This window comes from Nicotiana sylvestris, chromosome 12, assembly GCF_000393655.2.
Source record: "Nicotiana sylvestris chromosome 12, ASM39365v2, whole genome shotgun sequence".
Classification (NCBI taxonomy): domain Eukaryota; kingdom Viridiplantae; phylum Streptophyta; class Magnoliopsida; order Solanales; family Solanaceae; genus Nicotiana; species Nicotiana sylvestris.
Genome location: NC_091068.1, coordinates 28,151,884 through 28,171,807, shown reverse-complemented (window position 1 = coordinate 28,171,807; position 19,924 = coordinate 28,151,884).

The window sequence follows — 19,924 nt, the reverse complement described above, 5'->3', positions numbered from 1 at the left end:
ATTGCTTCCACCTTTGCTTTATCCACCTGCAATCCATTCTTGGACACTTTATGCCCTAAGACTATGCCTTCTCGTACAATGAAATGACATTTTTCCCAATTTAGTACCAAATTTGTTTCTTCGCACCTAGCAAGGACTTTATCAAAATTCATTAAACATTCATCAAAAGAACATCCAAATACAGAAAAATCATCCATAAATACTTCCACAAAACTTTCATCCATATCAGTGAAAATAGCCATCATACACCTTTGAAAAGTCGCAGATGCATTGCAAAGACCAAATGACATTCTTTTAAATGCATATGTCCCATAGGGACATGTAAATGTGGTCTTTTCTTGGTTTTCTGGGGCTATAACAATTTGATTATATCCCGAGTAGCCATCCAAAAAATAGTAGTATTCCTGCCCGGCTAACCTATCAATCATTTGGTCAATAAAGGGAAGGGGAAAATGGTCTTTTCGGATGGCATTATTCAATTTTCTGTAATCTATGCAAATCCTCCACCAAGTAACAGTTCTAATGGGAATCAAATCATTATTTTCATTTGTTACTACAGTCATTCCTCCTTTATTTGGAACACATTGGACTGGACTTACCCATTTGCTATCAGATCTTGGAAATACAATACCTGCATCAAGCCATTTAATCACTTCTTTTCTTACCACCTCTTTCATGTTCGGATTTAGGCGGCGTTGTTGTTCTATGCTTGGCTTGTGCTCTTCCTCCAAGAGAATTTTATGCATTCAAAAAGCTGGACTAATACCTCTTATGTCGGACATTGTCCACCCAATTGCTCTTTTATGCTCACGTAGTACTCTTAACAATTTCTCCTCCTGCAATTCAGACAAGTCAGCCGAAATAATAACAGGTAACGTTTCAGAACTACCCAAATAAGCATAATGAAGATGAGAAGGTAAAGGCTTTAATTCCAATTTGGGAGCTTCTTCAACTGAGGGCTTCAGAGGAGGACCATCTGGCCTGTTCAAAGGTTCAAAGGGATTAAAACCTTTTATATATTCACATGTTGCATTCAAAGTATGTTTCATCTCCTCAACCTCATCATTAATCTCCAAACTTTCAAACAACACAATTGTTTTTTCTAAAGAATCCTGCAAATATACACTTGAGGTAACAAGTTGTTCATCAATCTCCATGACAGATATCATAGACAATTCTTCATACTACCGAGGAAGTTGAATTTCTTTATATACATTAAAAACAGCCTCATTGTCAACTCTCATGATCATTTTTCCTTCTCTTACTTTAATTATAGCATCACCTGTAGCCAAGAGAGGTCTTCCAAATATAATAGGAACTTTTTCATCGGCCTATAAATCCAAAATAATGAAATCAGCCGGGAAAATAATTTCCCAATTTTCAGTAGCACATCCTCTATCACCCCTTTTGGGTAAGCTATGGACCTGTCTGCTAGTTGCAACATCACAGTGGTGGGTTTTGGAGCTCCCAAACCCAATTGTTTGTACAAAGACAATGACATCAAATTTATGCTTGCTCCCAAATCACAAAGTGCATGGCCTACATCAATATTGCCTATTCTCACAGGGATAGTAAAGCTACCAGGGTCCTTAAGCTTTTGAGGAAGCTTATTTTGGACCCTTGAAGTGCACTCTTCAGTAAGTGCAACTGTTTCAAATTCAGTCATTCTCCTCTTGTTAGCCACAATGTCTTTTATGTATTTGGCATATTTTGGAATATCACGCATCACATCTACCAACGGAATATTCAACTGAATCTGACTCAACATAGAGAGAAATTTGTTAAACATGCGATCGTCATTCTTTTTCTGCAGCCTTTGTGGAAATGGTGGTGGTGGTCTTGGAATATTTACAGGTGCTGGAATTGTATCATCTTTCTTTTCCTCTTGTGCTTCTTTGGGAATTAATTCACCTTCAGGTATTTGCTTGTTCTTTTTCTTTGATGAAACTTCTTCTAACTCCCTTCCTGTTCTAAGTGTAATTGCACTTACTTGAGGATTTTTCTCTGTATCACCAGGAAGTGCCCCTGCAGGTCTAGTATTTTGATTTGCAACTAGTTGTCCCATTTGCCTTTCAAGATTTCTGAAGTCTATTCTAAGTTGCTGATTGTCTTGCAACAATTTTTTTAACAAATCATTTGTACTTTCTTCTGCTTGTTGTGGCGGCCTTTGAGGTTGATTAAAATTTCCTTGGGGTCTATATTGATTCTGATTTGATTGATTTCCACCCCAAGAGAAATTAGGATAATTCCTCCAATTTGCATTGTAAGTGTTCCCATATTGTGCCTATTGGCTCATTGGCCCTCTGCTTTGTTGCCCTACATAATAAATAGATTCAGGATACGTTGGGCACATGTCACTTGTGTGATTATCTCCACACATTTCACAACAAACTGACATTTGTTGAACCTACTGCATTGGTTGTGATGGTCCCATTGTCATTCTGGTCATTTGATTTGCCAATTTTGCTAAATCTGCTCTCATGGCGGAAATGTCATCCAATTCAAGTAACCCTACTTTCTGTTTCATTGCTCTCCTTGGTTCTCCTTCACCTTGCCAATTATGATCATTAGCATTAAAGTTATTTAGCAGAAGTTGTATTTCACTGTATGGTTTTGCCATGCAACTACCTCTACAAGCTGAATCAAGATTCATTTTGGAAGTTTCGTCTAATCCATCAACAAAAGTATGGCCCAGTACTTCATCAGTTTGACAATGATGAGGACAATCCTGAAGTAGTTTCTTGTATCTTTCCCAGGCTTGGCGAAGAGTTTTACCATCCCGTTGTTGAAACCTAAGAATCTGAATCCGCAAAAACTTTGTCTTTTTGGTGGGGAAAAATTTGATTAGGAATTTCTTTGCTAAATGATCCCAATTGTGGATTGAATTAGATGGCTCTTTTTGCAACCATTCTCTAGCATCCCCCAATAATGAAAAAGGGAAATAAGGTCAGCCTGACATAATCCTTGGAAATATTTGGATAATTGTAAGTATCCGTTATTTCCAAAAAAATTTGAATGTGCCTTTGTGGGTCTTCATGAGATAGACCAACATATTGCCCAGTGGACTGTATCAGCTGCACCATGTACTGTTTAAGCTCAAAGTGGCCGGTGATTTCAGGCTTCACAATGGCCTGAGTCATATTAGCAAGGTTTGGCCTTGCTGCTTCTATCACCGCACGTTCTTGATTACCTGCCATCACTGTTGGCTGTGGTTAAACTTGAATGTCCAACTCTCTTTCTGTTTTGTTTCTAGCTTCCCACTCCTTCCTTGTTCTATGAATTGTTCGTTCAATTTCAGGATCAAAAGGGAAGAGGTTGTTTGTGCTTCTACTCCTCCGCATTCAAGAGAAGAGCCTGCGCAACACAAACAAAGTAGATGGAAAATTTAGGTTTTTATTAACAGCTAATAAAATCTTAAAACAGTCAAGTAGCTAATTTCAATTCCCTGGCAACGGCGCCAAAAACTTGTTGCGACCAAAACACTCACGCAAGTGTACGCGATCGAAAAGTAATATAGTAGTAAGTAGAGTGTCGTTCTCACGAGGAATTGTGATCAACTTATCGACTGATGTAGACTCAAACAATTATCAATTCAAGCTAATTTATCACAAAATATATATAGAACCAATTTACAATTTACTTAGTAATTAAACAATAATTCAATACAAAATTACTACACCAAATTCACAATATTTTGATAACAATTTGGGTAAATATATTCCCGGGTCATGGACTTGCTAGAGATTATGATACTATTTTAGCTTAAGATTGATTTATTGAATTATCCGGGTTATTGATTATAGGGTTAATAATATTCATAAGAATCTTTCGAGTTCTTATGCATCTATTCAAGTTAAACTAATACCTATATGTCTATGGTATTAATATTAGCAAGAATGCATTTACAACTCCTATTTTTCAACCAAACAAGGCAATTAAGTATATGTCTATCTTAATTGCGAATTCTTCACCCGATGCCCGAGATTCAAAACTTGTTCTATTTGATTTTATATGCAACCAAGAATTTCCTTTTTCAAGTTTAATTCAAGATTCGTAAATAATATTTTACTGTTAGCTACGCAGTAAAATAATTAGAAACAGAATCAAATAAACAACCAATAACGATACATTCAAGATCTTCAATCTAAGCTTCAAACAACAAGATCATCTAACATCCATGACCCAAGAATATTAGAGTATTTAGCTACTCATAATCATACAAAAATCAACAATAAAAGTTTTAAACATAATATTAACAAGCAACAAGAAGAAAGTTTGAAAGAACTCTTTAAATCTTTCTCCAAGATGTTGTTCTTCTTCTCCTTTCTTAGCTCCAAGATGAAGCTCCTTCTTCACTTTCTCTTTGCACTTACTCCCCTCAAAATCTGATCTTCCAATAATGGAGTCTTTTCTTTTTGTAAATTGAGTGGGATTAAGGAGGAATTCCAATTTTACCCCTAAATAATTGATTTCCCGGACAGGACTAGCGCGGGAGCGCATGACCAGCGCATGACCCGCGCTAGTGAGGTTTCTTTCTGTCCAAAACAATTGAACTAGCGCGGGAGCGCATGACCAGCGCATGACCCGCACTAGTGAGGTTTTCTCTTGTCAAGATGTTGCTGCTCAACTTTTCGTCATTTGACTCCATTTTTCACTTGATTACTATCATAAATCCTCATTTGTTTATTGAACTCCTGTGAGACATTAAAATCATGATTAGAGCCAATTTTTTTGCATTATTTGAACATTTACAATAGTAAACCATCCTTAAGTTGAGCTAAAACATAGGCTATATTAAACAATTTAGCCTTTTATCAAACGCGTAGCTTTAGCTAGGCTTGGTAGGGGAGTTGAGGTAACTCTACATGAACGAGAGCCCAGTCTCGCAAACGCGAAGATCAGGGGTGGTAGACCTTCACGAACGCGTACAGTTACTTGTGATGGTGTAGGCCACTTAGGCCTTGCTCTTCGCGAACGCGATGAACACTGTCTCCTAATTATCGAACAGTCCCATTACGAGATTTTTGGCCAATAATTTCAAAATTTCAAAACTAGAAGACCTAGAGGAGATTTTTCCAAGATATTTTATTTCCCAATTTATTGGTGATTCTAACCTACTTTCTTTGAGTTACACATTACATTTCATGAGTTTTCAATCTAAAATCTAGAATTTTCATGGTGGAAATTGGGGGTTTGGGTAGAATTAGGGATTTTTATTAAATTAGAATTTGGACCTCGAATTGAGGTCGGATTTCGAGACAACAATCGGGCTCGGGGGTGAATGGGTAAATGAATTATGGTACCAACCGCGAGTTTTGACCAAGTAGGACCGGGGTCGATTTTTGACTTTTTGGGAAAAGTTTGGGAAATCTAAATTTATGTATTGTAGTTGATTCGTTTAGCAATATTTGATGTTATTTAGTTAATTGCGGCTAGATACAAGTGGCTTTGAGCCGGATTCTAGGGGAAAAGCCTGGTAGAGCTTTGAATTGATTACGGAGTGAGGTAAGTATTGTGTCTAACCTTGACTTGAGGGAATTAAGAACCCTCGGACTATGTGTTATGTGATTCTTATGTGAACAACGTATATGCGAGGTGACGAGTGCTTATACGCTGCCGAATTATCTGTTTTTCCTTGATTTACCATTTTTCCTTAATTGTTTCTTTTCCTATCTTAACTGTTATATGCTCTAAATGCTTTCCTTACTTAACTGCTACCTGTTAATCCATATCCTTTCCTGTTAATGATGTTAGTTCATTACATAGCTTTACGAATCCCTGCTATTTGCTTAAATTGACTTCTTTGCACTTCTAGTTGTAAATTACTGGATCGGTCTTGCTGTGTAGTATTACTTGTGTAGATTCTATATTGTGCAATGTTTCCTTTCAGTTCAGATTGGCATTTATTGATCGTAAAGGCTTTGTAGTTTGAATTGTTGATTTGGCTGTGCTTTGAGTATTAGGTACTGATATGGTAGGATCAGGCTGCATGCCGCATCAGGTATAATAAGGGTGGAATTATATGACGAAATAAGGGTGAATTCGTATTGTATGGTGGGATCGGGTTGCACACCGCAACAGGTGGAATAAGGGTGGATTGATATGGTAAAATAAGGGTGAATTATGATATTGATATGGACATATGATGGGATCGGGTTGCGCGCCGAAACATATATATATATATATATATTATTTACTGTTGTTGATGTTGTTACGGTGAAATAAGCGAGGATTTTGTATTGTCTGGTGGGATTGGGTTGCGCGCCGCAACAACCTATATGTTTTCCATTATTTGAGCTGTGTTGGCATCTGGAATTTGTTTGAACTGTTAAAGATTGGTAATTCTAGATGGTACTGGTTCATTCTTGAGGCTGTGGTCATTATTTTTAGATGATTATTTAATTTTGTTTAGTATTTCGATTATTCTATCATAATTATATATACTACGTATAGGTTATAGTGTAGGTGACCCGCCTTAGCCTCGTTACTACTTTGTCGAGGTTAGGCTCAAAAATTACCAGTATTTGGGGTCGGTTTTACTGATACTACACTATGTACACTATACTGATTTTGGAGTTGGTCCCAGCAGCTACTACTAGATATCTTGAATTGGACAGCCCGTGGAGACTTGAGGTACAACTGCTCAGTGCCTGCAACTCCTGAAGTCCCCTCCCTGTTTTTATTTAGCTGTGTATCTTCTTTTCAGATAGCTTTACGTTACTTCAGACCTTTGTATGTACTATTCTAGTAGCTCATGCACTTGGGACACCAGGTTCAGGGATTTGTAATAGATGTTTGACTGGTTTAGCTTTCGCATTTATACTTATATTATTTTAGTTATTTTAGTGCTTCTTAATATTTTCATTTAAACTGTTTAAAGGAATAACTTATTCTAACGTTTGTTTTCCTAGAAAGTGAAATGTTAGGCGCCATCACGGTCCCGACGGTGGGAATTTTGGGTCGTGAGTAGGACGACTATTTGGGTGTTGTATGATTGATTATGCGTTGGCTATGTTCTTTCGGGATCGTGGTATTGTGTTATTTGTTCTCCGTGGTTATGGTAATGCACTTTGGGTACTTGATATCGAATTTACCGTGGTCATTGATTTCGAGCAAGCGACTTGAGGTATATTATATGGACCAGTGTTTGGATGTGGTCACACATTGTAGCGGAGTTATATTGAGGTATGATCCTTTGTGTTAGATTCGTGTGTTTTGGTTCTGCAGTGAGTGATGGGGTTCTTAGCAATGCATTATGGTTATACCCATTGAGCTTGCGGTATAGTTCCCTCGTTTGAGTCATTTTCATAATTGAGTACTTTTGGAATGTTGCTATTGGGTGCAGGGATTGCACAGGTTATGGATTTAGATTGTATTGATGTGTCATGTTACCAGAATGGTCGTGCTCAATGAGTTGAGGTCATTAGGCCTAGAATGGATACTATCAATATTGAGTACAACATGGTTGGAAGGATAATATCGAAAGTCGGCTTAGAAATTTGGTATAGTTCATGTCGGAGGAGAGAGAGCTCCATGACTTGTTTGTCTGATGAATGGTTATACATTTCTGCGTGTTTCTTTCATCATTGGCCGTGTATGAAGGTGTTAGGACGAGGCTTTATCTAATTAGAGGTTTATTACCTGCATCGGGCTATTTTGAGCAGCTACTGTAATTAGACATTATCGCTATGAGTATTTGAGTTTTGAGGTATATCATGTGATTACATCTTGGGTCATGGTGAAGACTTGATACAACTTGTTTAGACTTCTATAGTGTGTAGATGCGAGGTGCTGATCTTATAGAAATTCCGGATGTGGGAATTTGTTTCTAAGATTTATGGGCTAGGTTAAATCATGCAATTTTAAGTTATGTTGTGTTATCATACCTATATGGGATAGGGTGATATCGGTTCACCCCTGGGTATGTGCATAGTAAGGTTATATGACTATTTGTTGGCTTTTGGAACAACTCTGATCACGTTCGAGGACGAATGTATATTTAAGTGGGGGAGGATGTAATGACCCGACCGGTTGTTTTACGCATTTGTAGTTTGCTCGGTTGTTTGAGGGCATGAGTAGCTCCGTATGATGATTATAACTTATGTGGGCCGTCGGTTTTGGTTTTTAGGTTATTCGGAATTGATTTGGAGAAATAATTCTGAGATAGAAGCTTTAAAATTTGAAAGGTTTGACCAAGTTTTTACTTTTTAGTATTTGACCTCGAATTGGATTTACGATGGTTCTGTTAGCTCCGTTGGGTGATTTTGGACTTAGTAGCGCGTCCGAATTTTGATTTGTAGGTCCATAGAAGAATTTTAATTGAAATGGCAGAAGTTGGAATTTTGGGAAGTTTGACCGAGAGTGGACTTTTTAATATCGGTGTCGGATTCTGATTCCTGAAGTTGGAACATGTTTGTAATGTCAAATGTGACCTGTGTGCAAAATTTGAGGTCAATCATACTTGTTTGATAGTTTTTGGCATCAGTTATGAAATTTTAAAGTTTCAAAGCTCATTGATTTGAAATTGAGGTGTGATTCGTCATTTTGATGTTGTTATGTGTGTTTTGAGGCCTCAAGTAGGTCCGTGTTGTGTTATTAGACTTTTTGGTATGTTTGGATGTGGCCCCGAGGGGCACAGATGAGTTTCGGACGAGTTTTAGACTATTTTTCCTTCATTATGCATTGCTGGTCTTACAGAAACTCAGTATCTGGTTTCCTTAATCGCGATCGCGAGGTATGGATCACGATCGCGTTGAGTTATTTTGAAGACTGGGAGAAATTGTCGGGTTCAAAGGTGCGGGCCCGGGTGTGATTTTTGGCCGGATTTGGGATTTGATTTACGATTCGATCTTTATCATTTGAAATTGTTCCCTTAGGATTTAATTGATATATTTGAGTTGCTTTTGGCTAGTTTTGACCTTTTTGGAGGCTGCTATGCGTGTGATGGCCTTCTAAACATGGTGCTGAGGGTAGAAACCCAAAATTACGTGCTATGTGATTGATGATGAGGTGCCGCACATGCTAGGCAACGGGCGTGCACTCGGTGAATTGTGACTCTATTGTTTTCGTGGCACTATTTAGTGGCCCTATTTTGTTGATATCTGTGATGCCACCATGTGATTAAGTAATTGAGCTGACAATCAAGCTAGATATCGTATTTAGGCTTTATGCTGATATTGTTAGGACCCATAGTGGTCGTTTCTTGCTGTCATCTCACTGATTTCATTGATATTTCGTACTCAGTCATATTCATGCATTCATATCATATATTTGTCTCAGTTGTTTATTAATATATCACATAATTGTTGTTGGGCTAGTTTCATGACATTGTGAGCCCATGAGTGAGACTAGAGAGATTGATGACCGAGTGAGGCCGAGGGCCAAATTGTGAGGTTATTGATATTTTAGTACGTGTGTTGTCCGTGCAGCATATGAGTTGTCCGTGCGGATTATAGCGCTTGGGTTGAAGGAGCCCTCTGGAGTCTACACACCCCAGTGAGCGCAATCGACTATATATATATGTGGATCGGGTTGCACGCTGCAACGAATACTGTATAGTGCTGAGTGATTGAGGGTGCTGAGTATTGAGCACGATAAGAGATAATGTGACACAGTGAGGTTGAGTACTCTCAGAGTGTGAGTGCATTAGTTCATCACTGAGAGACATTGCATTTGACATACATACTTGAGATACATACATATAGATGCATTTCCTTTTGCTGCCCGGTTTTGGTGACATTCATGATTTTTACCTGTTTTCTGACATGTAGGCATAGAGATCTACTTTCCTCATGCTATCTGAAAATAAAACATTTACCTGATAAAAAGGTTTTCTAGGAAAAAGTTATAGTTTTCAAAGTTACACATATTTTTAATGATTTCAGTAAAGGATTTGGTTTTTCACTGATATACTTGAAAAGCGAAACTATTTTCGAAAAACTTTGAAAAGACTGAGCATTTTATCTCTGAGCTACTTCCTTATTTATTTGCTTTACACTGTTATGAACTGCCATTGGTTATTGGTATTGGACCCGACCTATGTTCCAGCTCGTTTATGTAATTTTTAAACAAAAGATGTATTTACTTCATTTCAGCTTTGTAAACTCTATTCTTAGAAGCTCATGATTTGTACTACAAGTCCTTGGGAAAATGTAACAGAGCCAGATATCTTCTTTTGTCTAATTATCATATTAATGTTATTGGATTGAATAGTTATTAGTTGGCTTACCTAGAGAATTGGGTTAGGTGCCATCACGACTAGTGAATTTTTGGTCGTGACATTGAGGTAGCACTATTGGTGGATGAGGATGAAGAAGGATATATTGGGATTTTTAACTTGGTGCCTTAGTTTCCAGTAAGTGAAGTATGAGCATAAGAGACCAGGCGGATTCAGAGGCTTAAGATTTTGGAGTGGAAATAAGAGCGTATCACCATGGATTTTGTAGTTGGGCTCCCACGGACTTCTAGGAAGATTGATGCTATTTGGGTAATTATTGACCGGCTGACCAAGTTTGAGCATTTCATTCCAATTGGGACTACTTATTCTTTGGAGTGGCTGGTTGAGATCTATATCCGCGAGATTATTCTCCTTCATGGTGTGCCCGTGTCCATCATTTCAGATCAGGGCACGCAATCTACATTGCAGTTTTAGAGAGCAGTGCAGCGAGAGTTAGGTATACGAGTTGAATTGAGTACAACATTTCACCCTCAGATAGACGGACGATCCGAGCACACTACTTAGATATTGGAGGATATGCTACGCACTTGTGTCATAGATTTTCGAGGTTCTTGGGATCAGTTTCTTCCGCTCGCAGAGTTTACCTACAACAACAGATACCAATCGAACATTTATGAGGATCCATATGATGCTTTATATTGGAGACGATGTCGGTCTCTGGTGGGATGGTTTGAGCTAAGTGAGGCTAGTTTATTGGGTACTGACTTAGTTCAGGATGCCTTGGACAAGATTAAGTTGATTCAGGATCGACTTTGCATGACATAGTCTAGACAGAAGAGTTGTGCAGATCGAAAAGTTTGTGATGTTGCTTACATGGTTGGGGAGAAGGCATTGCTCAAGGTTTCAACCATGAAGGGTGTTATGAGGTTCTCGAAGAAGGGCAAATTGAGCCCTCAATATATTGGGCCATTTGGGGTGCTTTAGAGGATTGAAAAGGTGGCATACAAGCTTTCCTTACCGCCTAGTCTGTCGAGTGTTCATCCAGTATTTCATGTTTCTATGCTCCGAAAGTATGTCGGCGATCTATCTCATGTTTTAGATTTCAGCATGGTTCAATTGTTTCTTGATTTGACTTATAATGTGAAACTGGTGGCCATTTATGATAACAGGTTTGAAAGTGAGGTCAAAAGACATAGCTTCAATGAAGATACAGTGTAGAGGTTAGCCAGTTGAAGAGGCTACTTGGGAGACCCATCGGGAGATGTGTAGCAGATATCCACACTTATTTTAGACTCCAGGTATGTTTCTAGACTCGTTCGAGGATGAACGTTTGTTTAAGAGGGGGAGGATGTAATGACTCGGCTGATCATTTTGAGTGTTGTAGCCTTGTTTCCCCATTTACTACTCATTTTATGCTAAATTCTTATTATGTGACTTGTCGGGGTAGTTGGTTCGGTTCCGGGGATATTAAGAAATACGTTGAGGCACTTAGTCTCAAGGTTGGAAGCTTAAGTTGAAAAGGTTGACCGGATGTTGACATATGTGTAAATGGCACCGGAATGGAGTTTTGATGCTTCTTATAGATTCGTAGGGTTATTCTAGACTTAGGAGTGTGTTCGGATAGTGATTTATAGGTCCGTAGTGGAATTTGGCTTGAAATAGCGTGCTTAGATTATGGTTCCGGGACTTAGAATAGGTCAAATGTGTCATTTATGACTTGTGTGCAAAATTTGTGGTCTATCGGACTTGATTTGACAGATTTCGGCATCGATTTTAGAAGTTGGAATTTCTTAGTTTTTGTTAGGCTTGAATTGAGGTGCGATTTGTGTTTTTGATGTTGTTTGATATGATTTGAGGCCACAACTAAGTTCGCATCATATTTTAGGACTTGTTGGTATATTTGATTAAGGTCCCGGGGGCCTCAAATGGATTTCGGATGGTTATTGGAATGGAATTTGATTTGGTGAAATGGCTGAAGTTTTCTGGTGTCCCTATGTTGTTTCCTTGTACGCAATCGTATGGATGGGTCCACGATCGCGTAGGCTATTTTTGGGCAGAGGAAGTTTTGTTTTACGCGATTGCAAGTTTAGGGCTATGATCGTGTAAGCTGGAGGAAGTAGTGTCTCGCGAACACGTGGGCTAACCGCATTCGCGAAGATGAAGTGAGTCACTGGGTTCTGTGTGGTTTTTATTCACGAACGTGAAGATCTGTTTGCGATTGTAAGGTTAATTTGTGGGGCATCATAGTTGTGCTTCGCGATCGCAATTAAGGACATCTGGGCAGAACTTAAATATTTCAAAATTGAGGGTTTGAGTCATTTTACATAATTTGGTTTTGGAAGCTTATTTGAGGTGACTTGTAGAGATATTTTCAAGGGAGTTATTAGGGTAGATGATTCATACTTAGTTTTTGTTAAATTACATGAATATATCTTTGGTTTTATAATTTAATTAATGATTTGGGGTGAAAAATTTGGGAAAAATGGAGAAAACTTCTTTGGCCGAGTTTTTGGGAATTTAAGCGATATTTTGGTATTGGATTTGGGTAAGTTTGGTATAATTGGACTCTTGGTTGAATGGATGCTCGGATTTTGTAACTTTTATCTGATTCCGAGACGTGGGCTTGGGGGTTGACTTTTTGACTTTTGATTTAGAACTTAGCATTTTCATATAGAATTGATTCCTATAGCTAAAGTTGATAGTCTCGAATTGTTTCTGGCTAGATTCGATGCATTTAGAGGCGGTTTCGCGAAGCAAGGGCTTGTTAGAGTGGAGTTTGTCCTGGCTTGAGGTAAGTAGCACTTCTAAACTTGGTTCTAAGGGTATGAAACCCCGAATTATGTGTTATGTATTTGATGTTAAGGTGACACGCATGCCAAGTGACGGGCGTGTGGGTGTACATCGTAGTAATTATGGTTTAGTCGATTCCATGGAACTGTGTAACTATCTCATCTGAACAGTTTTATTGTACTCTATGTGTTAGAGCACTTGAGTTGTGATTTATGCTAGAAATCATGTTGAGGCTATATGCTGGTACTATTGGGACCACAGTGGTCCTTCTTTGTTGTTGAGTTATTTGCTTATTTGTAGTTATATACTCAGTCGTATTCATCATTATATATCATATCTCAGTCTCTATTGTCGTATATTGTCACATCTCATATCATTGATTTGGGCTTTTTGAGTGATATTTATGGGATCGGGTAGCATGCCTTAATAGGCTTTATTGATTCTTGCCAGGATTTGGCTTATTGTAGCGCTTGGGCTGGATCTACCTCTTAGGAGTTTGCATACCCATAGTGAGTGCAGTTGCTATTGATTTTTTTGCATTAGGCTGGATACGCCCTGGATTTATTTGCATTTGGGCTGGATCTGCCTTGTACAGTGCTGAGTGATTGAGTGAGAATTGAGACAGTTAGGCTGAGTACTCCGAGAGTGTGAGTACGTGAGGCTTACATATTGTTGCATCACATATGATATTCATATTAGCATGTAAATACAATGATGTCTTATTCCTCATATCATTCAGACTTGACATATTTTATCTGTTCTGAGCATAACTGCTACATTGAAAGCATGTCTACGTTTTTTGTACTAATGCTTTGTAATTGGACTGTACCTGTGAGACTCGTCACTACTTTCAGTCCAAAGGTTAGATTTGTTACTAATTTAGTTGACTGTAGTAATGCTACACCCTGCACTTCGTGTGCAGATCCAGGTGTTTCTTGGCACGGTAGTTGTTGATTTGAGAGTTTCCAGGCATTTTGAGATTATCGATATAGATTCCCTGGGGTCCGCAGACCTTAACTCTTGTATACGGCAAAAATCAGAGGGTCCGAATTTTTGACAGTTGAGGCACCTCATAAATACCTCCCCTAGAATGCTCGAAGTTTAGCTCGGGGCTCAACCCCGAGGGTTCCTAATGATCGATCTCAAGGCAACGCAAATCAGCAGCTATGATGGACTAACGGGAAGTTCCCAAGGCACATGACTAAAGCTGACCAAGTCTATTAGGCTAGTCCAAGCCCATATCGTGGCATTAGATGACTGTACCAGCCACATATCTTTGTAATAAATGCACTACATTTTTTGTACTAATGCTTTGTAATTGGACTGTACATGTGAGACTCGTCACTACTTTCAGTCCAAAGGTTAGATTTGTTACTAATTTAGTTGACTGTAGTAATGCTACACCCTGCACTTCGTGTGTAAATCCATGTGTATCCTCGCATAGTAGTTGTTGATTTGAGAGTTTCCAGCCATTTTGAGATTATCGAGATAGATTCCCTGGCGTCCGTAGACCTTGACTCTTGTATACGGTAAAATCAGAGGGTCCGATTTTTTGACCGCAGAGGCACCTCGTAAATACCTCCCGTAAAAAGCTCGAAGTTCATCTCGGGGCTCGACCCTGAGGGTTCCTAATGATCGATCTTGAGGCAACGCAAATCAGCAGCTATGATGGACTAACGGGAAGTTCCCAAGGGACATGACTAAAGCTGACCAAGTCTATTAGGCTAGTCCAAACCCATATCGTGGCATTAAATGACTGTACCAGCCACATATCTTTGTAATAAATGCACTTGTACCATGTTGGGATTCACCTTGGTATATAAAGGGAACCCTTGTCTTTTTGTAGAGGGGATTTTTAAGACACATACATTATTCACAACATTCAATACAAGAACATTCTCTGTTCTCTCACTTCAACATATTCTCTTGGTTTCACTACTTACATTTATTGCTTATATTTATTGTGTTCTACTTATTCTTCTTCATTTATTGCTCATTATTGATCATAAAGAGCCTTCATCAATGCTCTCAAACTGTTAGTCCTTCATCGTCTATCCATAGCTCAGTATCGAGCTCGACCCTGAGGCCCCGTATACTCAAGCTCGAGGCCCCGATTCTTAGTCGCTCAATTTACCTAAACGCATTATTTTCAAGTTCTTATCTTATTTTTTAGTCTCATAATTAACATCTATTTCCTAACAACTAGCATAAAAATAGATCACATCTTTTTAGAAACACACAATCAAATTTAATTGTAATTACCATTTTAAGGTAAACAGTTTGGCGCCCACCGTGGGGCTAAAAATAATAGTGATTATTTTCTTACTGGTTTACTACATAATGCAAGTTATCTTTCCCACCTTTTCTTGTCCAAGAATCTTTGATTTCAGGTCAAAATGTTTAACTCAGTAAATGCATATGAAAACAACGGTATTGAAGACCATGGAGAGAATGGTATGGCCGTTCTAGGTGTTGGTGGACCACCACGAAACCCTAAGGACGTACCAGAGCCAATCCCAGTGAATGTGGTCTCACGCGATGCCTAACACGTCGACATAAGCTCCCACACTAATAGGAGCATACTCCAAGGAGACCAATAAAAAGCTAAGAAAACCCCAGCTCGGGAGGAACAAGAGGTTACCCTTCACATTATTTTTGAGATGTTGCAGGAACAACAGCAGACAATTGCTCAACTGCAAAGCCACCAAAAAACCCCAAGTACAACGGCCCCGAAAGAGAGCCCTTGAACCGAACAAGTACCTGAAAGGTCGAGCAACAACGGGTGAATAGCCAACCCTGCTATTATGAAGATGCTCGAAGACCTCACAAAGATGATTGAGTCGGGCGAAAAGATGATAAAAGCCAACGACAAAAAGGTAGAAACCTACAACTCGAGGGTCAAATCGATCCCGAGCGCACCCCCGATCCTGAAGGGTGTCAATTCGAAGAAATTCCTACAAAAACCATTCCCATCAGATGCCGCTCCAAAGCCCATCACAAAGAAATTCAGAATGCTCGATCTACCAAAGTACAACGGAACCTCGGATCCTAAGGAGCACATCGTATCTTACACTTGTGCCGTAAAGGGAAATGACCCGAAGGACGACGAGATCGAATCCGTCCTGTTGAAGAAGTTCGGGGAAACACTTTCAAAATGGGCCATGATGTGGTATTACAACCTAGCCCTGAATTCCATAGACTCATTTGCCATGTTGGCAGATTCTATCATAAAGGCATTGATTGAGGCCAACCTTGCACTACTATTGAGTAGCGAGAGAGGTCGAAGCAGCTTTTACCCGATGAGGTCGGGATTGATTTCCACAATGAGCTAGATATTGGAGTTGAATGTCTATCTAAAATGGAGTTGTGTCTTTATTCCAAATTACACTTCTAAACATTTTGGGGTTTGATTTTACTTCTAGTTGTGTAATACTACGATGCTAAATTATGCTATATTAAGCTTAAGGTTAAACTATCGCGAGTTTTCAAATAGATAAACGACACTAGAGTAGCGACTTTCTCCTAGGTGGTTAATAAATGGATTCTTGAGTCTAAGGCTAGATTGTCATATTTGGGGGCGGGGGTATGATATAACCATTGCACGATTCTACTCACTCTACACCTCTCGGTGGTTCAAGTGATTTTTCCCTAATTGACTTTCTCAAGTCCAATAGGGTATGCAAATTTGTGCAAGCAATTTAGGTTCAAGTCTGGTATTACTATCTCTAGGTTTAACCCTTTAATTGGGGCTATTAACCTCTTGAGTATGCCCCAATTCCTTGATGAACCAATTTCAGAGACTTAGGCTCTCTTCCTCAAGAAGAGCCAAAGTCATCTAAACAATAACTAGTGTTTGCAACCACTAATTCAACAATTAAACATGAAATTAGTCCAAATATTAGACACTCATAGTCAATCAAGCCCTAAAACATAAGACCCATCAATTACCCACACTAGGGTTGAGCCACAACCGTAGCTTATGGGTATAGCTACTCATAATTAGAGAAGAAAACAAAGCAATAGATGAAGAAAAGCTCATAATAATTAATTGCTAAATTAAACTTGAAGATTCAATGTTGAAATTAAGCTAAAATTACTCAAAATAGGTAAAAGAAATGAAGTCACGAGCGCAGCTCTAAGTACAAATTATCTGATAACCTAAAAATGGGAAAAGAATCTATTTATACTAGGCTAAAAATTCTAGACAAAAATACCCATGCGGGGCTAGTGTGGACCGCACAAAATCGAGTGCGGCCGCACTAAGGCTCTAGGCTTGAATAATCAGCTCTCTGAACTTGGGCAATGCGAACCGCACAAAGTCGAGTGCGACCGTGGTGGCTTCTTTTGCGGTCAGCACAAAATGGATCGTGGACCGCATTGGACTTCAACCTTTAAACTGACAACTCTCTGAACCTTGGCTCTGCGGACTGCATGAAATCAAGTGCGACCGCGGTGAACCCAATGCGGACTGCACAAAACCCTTTGTGGCCGCATTGCCTTATGGCCTGAAAAGCAACCTCTCTAAAATTCACTTTTGCGGACCGCACAGAATGGTGTGCGCCCGCACTGGCCCTGTTTTGACTGTACTTTGTCTTGTCTTGGTACTTGTGCAAGTTTCACTCCTTGTTGAGCTGGTTTTTGACACCTTGTCACCTTGTTGATCAAACCTGCAATCAAGCACAACTTGTGAGACTTTAGGACTATTTTGTACACATTTCTAATAAAAACTTAAGCAAGAAGGAGTGTAAAATGCATCATATTTCCTACTTATCAACTCCCACAAACTTTAGCTTTTGCTTGTCCTCAAACAAACAAAATAAGACCCACCCCTTAAGTCAAATCCAAGAAAATTCAGTTGTCCTAAAGTGGCCTCATCTAGCATCAATTGGGACTAACAATGGCCCTCAATACAAATGAATCATTAACACCATGGATTAAGTGCGAAACAGGAGCATCCAGAGTTTACTCAACCCATCAAAGAAAATCTTTCTATTACTTTGGTCATTGTAGAATCCAAACTCACACATCCTCAACTCTCCCTAAGCAAACCTCACCTTTAAGATAGTGGCACTTAGAACGAGGTTAATGGAAATACACTCATCTCTCTCAAGGAAAGTGACAAGCCTGCCTCTAAGTACCATATACTTGCCCTTTATGTGAGTCACCACTAATGTAAGCTTCATTCGACTAGAGATCATATAGGGGTTTTTGTGGAGACATAGTGAAGGCTTTTGGTTCAGGTAAGTAAATGTTTGGTCTATGTAGGTTCCATTTTCCCTTAATCACTTCTTTTTCTACATTTTGACATGCATTCACTTGACTTTTTAAGTCATTTGACTTCTTTATGCGGGGTTAGAGAGACACATTGTCACTCTTTCTTGTTCATTTCAACTCTTTTCTCCTTTCTCAATTTTTCACACCTTTCATTCGTTGCTTTTATTAAATCCCTTTATTCATTTCTACATTGAACATTCTTTTTGTCTTTTTGCTTTTCTTTCTTTTTCAATGCCTTTCCTTTTCTTCATTTTGTGCCTTTTTACCACTTTGATGCAATCCTCGTCTCTTCTCCAAACTTATACTTTTGCCATGTGCTAAGGAAAGATCGGGTGCCAAGAGAGGGTATCTTTTAGAACGGGTGAAGGTTTGTATCGTGGTTATTGAAGGAAAAAAGTCTAGGGCTCAAAAGGGTTGAGTAGGGATTTTCTCATTGGTAGGATATGGAAGTGTTCAAGCTATTATTTGGATCAAGGAGAGCCTATAATCATGTCTCAAGTCAAATTCTACTTATGATTTCGCCTCGACAAACATTCAGGGCAAGTTGTAGATCAATGGCTCGAGACTCGGACTTGAAATGCAATTTCTCACCAAACAAGCCATGGGATCGCTAAAGACATAGAGTCAGAGACCCACAACAACCTTAGATAAGATTTGAGCCCACAATGGTCCCGAAAAACCACTTGATGATTATCGTATAACACAAGAGTCTCAAGGTCACCACTTTTACCATCCTATACACAACGATTTGTTTTTGACCATAAGAACAAAGGCAAATGTGCTAGGCCCAAGTGAAGCTTTTTGCTTGAGGCACCCTTACCACTAACTACTAGAAAGCAAAAAGAAAAGAAAAACAGACTCAAACCCTTAAGTCATTCCATCCATCATCGGAAGAGCCACCCGGTTCACACAACTTCACCTTTGGAAAGAACCAAGGCATTAAGAAAACCAAAGGCTTATTGCAAAAATCCAAAACAAGAAGCTACAAACATAAATAAGAAGCTAAGAAAGAAAAAATGCGGAAAGTTAAATGAATATTTACAAGAGGGGGGTTTAATCAAATATACAATAAGGGAGATGAATATATACAATGTAACATAACTTTATATACAGACCCAAAGTAAAATAAAAGTACGAATAATGTAATAAAATGCTGAAATTATATACATATCAAAGATAAAAAAGAAATAAAGAAATAATAAAGTTGTCATATATATACAGTCATCCAAATCAAATCAAAGTAGGGCCTACCCCCTCAAATGAAAGTTGGCATTGTCCTCAATGCGAACTAAAAAAAATAAGTACCAATAATAAAGGAAAGAGGATACAGAAACTCCTTATGGGTCGTCTGTCTACATGGGGTCCTGAGTGGTCCTTGGGTCCTCAATATGCTCGAAAACCTAAGACTGGATCTCTGTGACCTGTGGCTCTGTTGCTGGGACCTGTGCTCCTGGGTAGCATCTTGTGGCTGACCGGAGGAAGTCTCCGGTGGGTCTGCTAATTGGATCAATGCATCATCTGTCTGGGGGATCACCCTCTTCCTCTTGGGAGGCCTCTCTGACTGCTCTGGCTGGGGATGAGCTGCTGGTACCGTGTCATGTAGCAATAAATCCAAAGGCAGGTGATTTTCCTTCAACCTGTCAACCTCAACTTGCAACTCCTTCACGGACTCCTTGGAAGCCT